The following is a 7,473-nucleotide window of genomic DNA, read 5'->3' on the forward strand; positions in this document are numbered from 1 at the left end:
GAAAGGAAAAAAGACTAGAGAATAGGAGGAGAGAGAAACTGATATAAAGAAAGGAAAGAGAGAAGAGAGAGCAAAGTAAAGGGGAAGAGAGAGAGGAAAGAATAGGGAAGTAAATGGAAAGGGGAAAGGAGAGTAAAGAGAGAAAGGGCAAGAAATACGAGGAGAGGAAACAAGAGGAAAGGTAATGGGAGCAGAAATAAGGAAAAAAAGAAAGAAGAGTAAAGAGAAGAGTGGTGAGGAGGAAAGGAAGGACAGGAGGGAGAAGAGAAGACAGAGAAGTATAGAGGAAAGAAGAGGAAAGGTAATGAGAGAGGAAGAATAATATAAAGCTAGATATAAGGAATATTGTCCTGCTCGGGGATATCACGGAATGACAGGAGACACCGATGACGGAAATGTTGCTGTCGTACAATGATATCGGGCAGATGACGCTATGTACCGATGTCCCGAGGTGCTGAGTCATGCTGGCGGTGTCCCCGGTACTCACCGTGCAGTGTCACTCTCCCCCCGATCACCTCCTCCGTACACACCGCACAGATCAGGCCGCCGCGGCTGCACCGCACTGCGCATGTCCTCACACCGGCCGGGGAGGGGAACGGAGACCGGGGGAGGGGAGAGCGGGGGGGACACCGGGCACCGGGGGGATACTGGAGAAAGATTGGATTAGGATAATAAGAAAGGATAGGATGATGGGAGGAGATAATAATGGGGAGAATAGGGACAGATGATGGAAGAGAAGGATGGGGGTAATGACAGATTACATGGAGAATTTGGTATTAGTTGGGGATTGGGAATGGATAGAAGGATTCAGAAGAGAAGGATTGAGATAATTGGTCTATAATAAAGTCAGATAACCTGGAGAGGATGATATACTGATCCTGGTCCTCCATGGAGATCAGGAGTGGCAAAATCTGTCCCGAGGGCCAAATCTGGCCCTCAAGGACCCTTTTTTTTTGCCCCCCCCCCAATTCTGAATTCTGAAAATAAACTACATCTGGCATTAGCACCTCACATCATCATTTTTAATACATGCAATACATTATTCCTGTACACCCGTCATGTGACACAAAGCCTAGGCAATGATCACGTGGTGCCTGACTACCAGGAGTATTGTGTTTGTTTTAATCCATTAGAGACTGCATAGTGTAATATTTATTGTCAGACAGACTTGTGAGAGGATGAACAACACACAGCCTGCATAGATAGAAATTAGTCTTTTCAACCCTCAAGTGTGTGTAGATGGGTTTGTTTTTCTTAGTTATGGATTTTTAATTTCTGCCCTCTGTGTATTTGAGTTTGAGGCCCCTGAAGTAGACTGTCAGACTCATAAATTGATTGCAAAGCCCCTATGACAGGTGAAAAGGTTTTAGATGTACTATATCATCCCATGATATGATCCCATGAATGACCTGGATGGGCCTATAGGGGCCATTCCTGTCCATCTGCACCCCCACTCCTATCTAAATCACCTTTGTAGAAGTCTGTTGTCATTGGAATTAATCTTCCTATCTGAAGACTCCATGCCTGAAAATGTTTCAATTTTTTAAATGCCTAGGTCTACCATTTCCTAAAGTCTAATAATTCTACTAATTGCTACAAATCTAACTATTCCTAAACGCAATTCTGTAAATCTATTCATTTTTGGTAATCTACCCATTCTTGAAAATCTACCCATTTCTCAAATGGTTCATTGGAATAAATCACCCATTGGAAGACTCCATACCTGAGGTCTTCTCATTCTTGAATGTCTACCAATTCCTAAATGTTCACCCATTTTCTGAACTCCATACATTACTGGAAGTCTACTCATTTCTGCGAATCTACAAGATCCCAAATGCCTACTTATTGCTAAAAGTTCTTTCTATTCCTAAAAGTCTACCCTTTGCTGGACCTCCACTAGTTTCTACAAATCTGCTTAAATGTCCTAAAAGTCTACCCAATTCTGGAAATCCACTAATTTCTGGCCAAATACTCATTCATAATGTCTACCCATTTTTAACAGTTTACCTATTTCTAAAAATCTATTCATCTCTGGAGGTCTACCTAATCCCAAAAGTCTACCCATTTCCAATAGAAGACACTTCCCCTGAAAGTCTTCCCCATCCTGAATGTCCACCCATTCCTAAATGTTCTCCCATTTCCTAAATGTTCACCCATTTCCTAAAAGTCTATCTGTTCCCAGAAGTCTACCCATAGAACCCAACAAAATACCCCTCAGGCATATTTTCCTGTCTCAGTAAATATGCCACAGTATATTACTTTCTGATCTGATCTTCCCTCATCCTACACCAGGGGTGTCAAAATCTGGCCACCAAAAGAATTTTTTTGGCCCCCAAAGAAATTCTAAATATGAATTGCAGCTGGCCTACCACTGCATTGAAATATCGCCGCTACTACAATTCCCGGCATCACTTGTGTTCTTAGACCATGTGTGGCCTCGCATTGGACTGTTTTATAGACGCAGGGAATTGTAGTAGCTATGCAATTTCTCTATTATAGGCTTGTTCCCGATTGAATGTTAACCTCTTTGTTTCCATAAAAAAAGGTTTTATATCTAATGAAAAGGAAAAACTTCCTCAATTTTTTCAATAAACTTCAAGTTTGGCCCACGACTTTGTCTAAGTTTTTATTTTTTGCCTACTGTGTATTTGAGTTTGACACCCCTGTCCTACACCATCCAATGTTCAATCAGTATTTTCCCAATACCTTGTCTAGTGCTGGCCACTGACCATGGAATTTATGATAATAAACTTTATTAAAATTTACCAACAGATAACTAAAAAGATTGGTTAGTCTTAATTTTATTTTACCCTGGCCATTATCTTTTGTTGCCCCAACACATCTTCTTCAAATGCCCCTCTCTGGTGTTCATAATAATGATGTGATGATACTAGTTCTTGCTCTGATATTTGACATCAAACGAAAATACAGATATTTTTAGGAACTGCAACAAAGTAAACCGAGACTATAACCTCCTACGTAAACGACTTTCTCTTAGAGGACCTATTCTCTCCTGTATTTTGTGGAGGGTTAAGTGAAGGGATTGAAAGCAGAATGTCAGAGTATTCAGGATCCACATAAGATTACTGCTCAGTATTAGTCTAGATCAGTCTCCCTCAACCCTTTTAACATGGGGGAACCCATAAGAAAACTTTCAGGTCTTCAGGGAACCTTGCTATAATTACTATATTCACAGCTCACAGTATATTAGTGTGGTGGTCAGTGGGAAGAATGTCACCCTTACAGATAGCCAAAAAGATAAATGGTGTCACTTAAATTGGGAAGCACAAATTGTTTATTGCTCAAAGAACCCCTAGCAATCTCTGGAGGATCCCTGGTTGAGAAACACTGCTCTGGATCATGGTTTACTTATTCTGCTTCCACTTTTTGTTTCCATTACAATCCCAGTCTACCTTTTGCTCAGTTTCTTTTCAGCTCATGCTTGAGTTTCCTGATATCTTGCTATACAATCTAGTCTTGGCATCTGTATTCCAATTTATATTCCCAAAGCAACAGTGTTGTGGCCTCTCCATTTGGGACACATTTGGGTCCTGCTGGTGGCCTGCTACTTCATCCTTAATCGTTTAGTGCTTTCCTCCATTTTCCTGACATAGCAGATCCTCAATGATGGAATAATACCTATGTGCTTGCTGGACAAAGTCCACACTTCATAGCTTAATACTAAGCGTAAAGAACAATAAACCATCAACTTAGTCTTCTCATCTACTGCTTTCTTATCTAGAAGACCCTGATCCAAGGTGTGATATGTTCTTGATGCTGCACCAATTCTTTTGTCATTCTCTTTTGTAATTCATCTATCTTGGCTCATGAAAGACACTTTAAATTTTCCAATTAACCCAACATTTCACCTGAAAAAGATGCCAGATTCATTCTCCCCTCTTTGTCTATCCTTGGTTTGGTCCAGTTGGACATATTACTCTGCTGGAGTTCATTTTTGCATTTGCCAAACATTTGCTAGGAGACGTTCTTGTGTCCTACCAAGCCTATCTGCATCCTCGTCAGGAAAAGTTGTCTCTATGTTGTGGACTGATCTCGATTCTTCCTTCACATTGATGTCTGTAGATTAGCCTTTCTCAACCATTTTACCATGATGGAACAGTACATTAGAGTGGTGAGAATGCATCTTACATTGCTGGCCAGTGAGAAAAATGTCCGCCACCTGACCTGAGAGTTACAAATCGCTCATTGCTTAAGAAACTCCAAGCAAAATCTGGAAGAACCTAAGGGTTGTACGGGACCCTGGTTAACAATCACTGGTCTAGATGTTCTCGAGAACTTTGTGCTCTAAGTGTTTGATGCTCTCAAATAATTTTTACTCCCTTTATTAATTCTTACCCATGCTGTAGGAGTTCCAGATACCTGCAAATAGACAGATTGCCCTTCCACAGTTTTTTGCCAGTATATCCAATGCTATGTTCACTTTAAAGTTAATGTTAGCCTAACTTGATGGCACCGAGCTTTCTAAAGCATTGTGGATCATAACCACATTTGTAAAAATAGAATATCCTTTTCCTGGTTCCTTTTTGCATCTGGATGTTGCTGGTTTTCTCCAATCACTTCCTGTCCGTATATGCCAGCTTCAGCGCCAGCTACATCATTGCTCTAGACTGACTTCCTAATGGCGACAAGGGTATAGACTACATGAGCAATGTATGTCAGTATAGATGTATGCCATCTCTATTGGGGACACATTGGACAGGCGAGAGTGTTGCCAACAAAGATATCCTCATAGCAAGATCATCAGGTATTTTTGCCTACTTGATGATGATATTGGCTATTACTTTGTAGTGATTGGGCTTACATTTACTTTAATTTTCAATCATCATTCCTGGCCTCTAACAATCCATACATCTATTATCATTTTTGTCATCAAACGCCACCAGTTTTGTCAACTAGGAAATCAGGTCACAAATTTTTTGTGTTTTGTGCAACCCCCCTTGCATGGTGCCCCCTCTCAATCGTCACTTGGTATGGTCCATGAAGAGGACACCTGCCAAATAAGGGTATAGTTGGAATCATTGGAAAACCTCACCACATGTGTTTGGAAGGGACAATACAAGTTTATCTAAAAAACATAAACACATGCATAGGATTTCTTAAAAACATTAAAATGTGGGGATTATTTTGGGGGATTAATGGGGAATCTAGAAGTCAACTTTAATAGGAAGGAGATCCAATATCTTCCTTCTCCGAAGGGAATGAGTAAAATAACATTTCTCAACCAGGGAGGGTCCCTCCAGAGATTGCTAAGGAATCTTTAAACAATGATAAATTTGTGCCTCTCAGGTCATTACTACGGACACCAATGATCTTTTTGGCTATCTATTGGGGTGATATTCTACCCAATGGACAGGAATGTAGGAGGAATTCTTTTTATTGACCCCCATACTAATGTACTGTGAGCTGTAGATATAGTAATATTGAAGGGTCCCTGAAGACCTGAAAGCTATTTCAAGGGTTCCTCCAGAAGTTACTAGGAGTTCCTTAAACAATGATACCTAAAGCTCCAATTATAACAATCCAGCTCTGCTTTTTGTGCAAATCTTTAGCTGATCACACTGGAGACAGGAATGCTGCTCAATTTCTACTTAGATATGGTGCCATTTTGATTGACAATTATAATAAACTGGAATCCAAACATCTACAATATATTTGCTGATATCAGATTATATTTGATATCAGTTTATATTTGATAAACGAATATTGGTAAAGATGTAGGATGAGTTGTGTTAATCGATGGTTAATGATGAGCACTTCGATGTGACAAATTGCACATTGTTGAATTGCCCTCAATCATCACAGACAGATTTACCCATTCAGCAGAAAACCTGACATTTCATGGACCGTGATTACTGGCTTTCTGATCGGTGTATTCTCTGCAGATGTGCATTAATGAAGGTGAATTAAAAATGAACAAATCAGCAATTCTGCTAATTTGGAGAATATTGATCAATGATCATTGGTGATACTTTATGTGAAAATGGAAAGAATTGAACAAATACCTCATTGAATTATAATGCGTATAGGAAAGCAGTAAATCACCCTGAGCAGTCATTCTTTACCAGGGATCCTCCAGAGGGGTCCCTGAAGCTGCAGCTAATTGTTCCCTCTTTTGATGAAGTTCTGGGACAAACAATTTATCAGGGCCATCTGTAACAATGTTTTCAGTTGTCCATAGAAGTGATATTCCTGACATCGTTGCAAGGGATCGTTCTTACCATTGGCCACCAGTTTGGGAGATTTTTTTCCCCAATGCATAGCATTATATTGGTTTCAGCAGGGCTTCTTCAAGACCTGATAATGATTTCAAGGGTTTCTGAAAAAAAATTTAGAAAGTCTGACCTAGAGGGATTAGGTTTAATTGGGTGAATCAAGGATCTCTTTGCTGATCATACGGTACATACATTATGGAGTTGATTTCTTAAAGAATTACCAAAGTAAATTATCATCTTGTAAGAAATATTTCACCTAGCTTAAAGCAGACCTAACAGCAAATTTTTTAATCATATGAAAGGGTCGATAACGTTTTTAAAAATAGAAAAAAATATATTACTACATTTGAATGGGATACCTCTTCCATATTTACTGCCGCAGCAGTGAAGACTGAACAAAGAAGCCAGAGCATCCTAAGATACCTACATCACGTATCCCATAGGGCTGTAGCCTTCTCAGTCTGCACATGCCTGATTTTGGGACTATGGAGCAATCTATTGGTGAATACAGTAGATGCCACGGTTTTAGAGGAAATTTGATGCATAAGGACAGAGGCTTTAAAGCCTTACAACGCGGATGTATCTGCATTATCATCATTAATAATCCTAAAGGCGTCATGCAGGTAAACCTGCAATCCGCTGTCTTCACCGGTGAGGTCGGTGGGGCAATGCAAAAGCCCTCCTATCTACGGATGTTTCGAATTTTAGCTATATTATCTTGGAGAAATTATACCCGATATAAGGCGAGTCTGGAAATAGAGATACTTTAGAATTCGTCAACATGATGATGTAAAAAAACGTAATTGCACATGATTGCATGACTGAATTCAGCAGAGCTTCACCTTATTCACTAAGTTAAGAAAATAATCCCTTACCAAAGGATAATTCACTGTGCCAAGTGAATCAACCATATTGACTCACAATGTACCTACAGGATCCAGGAGTCGAGTGCTGGATGACTCAATTATCCAGCACCTGTCATTGGAACATGTGGAATTGATGTCATTGGAACATGTAGTTGGGTCTTTAATAGAAGATAGAATATAAAAAATAGAAGATAACTCCATTGGGCCACTTTCCTGCTTGTTGGGTGCCAAAGTCGTACCAGGGCTCATGCAAGAAAGGATAGGTGTGTAACACCTTCATAGGGGGGTCTTTCTTTGACTCGTTTCACCTAAATTGGGCTTAATATTACATTCAAATGGCTCACAGGAGGAGGAACAGGGGACTCAATTTTCTA

At 39.9% G+C, this 7,473-nt stretch overlaps 1 protein-coding gene across 2 annotated transcripts in view; it reads right to left on the bottom strand.

Annotated features, from left to right (window-relative positions):
• MAPRE3 (microtubule associated protein RP/EB family member 3) overlaps nt 1-584 on the bottom strand; it is a 47,916-nt gene extending 47,332 nt beyond the window's left edge. The window contains exon 1 of one of the 2 annotated variants that reach the window (XM_072407299.1): nt 488-584. The gene's annotated coding sequence lies outside the window, so the exon portion shown is untranslated. The remainder of the gene's footprint in view (nt 1-487) is intronic. The other variant, XM_072407298.1, reaches the window with a different exon arrangement.
• Nucleotides 585-7,473: the final 6,889 nt, after the last annotated feature.

This window comes from Pyxicephalus adspersus, chromosome 4, assembly GCF_032062135.1.
Source record: "Pyxicephalus adspersus chromosome 4, UCB_Pads_2.0, whole genome shotgun sequence".
Lineage (NCBI taxonomy): Eukaryota > Metazoa > Chordata > Amphibia > Anura > Pyxicephalidae > Pyxicephalus > Pyxicephalus adspersus.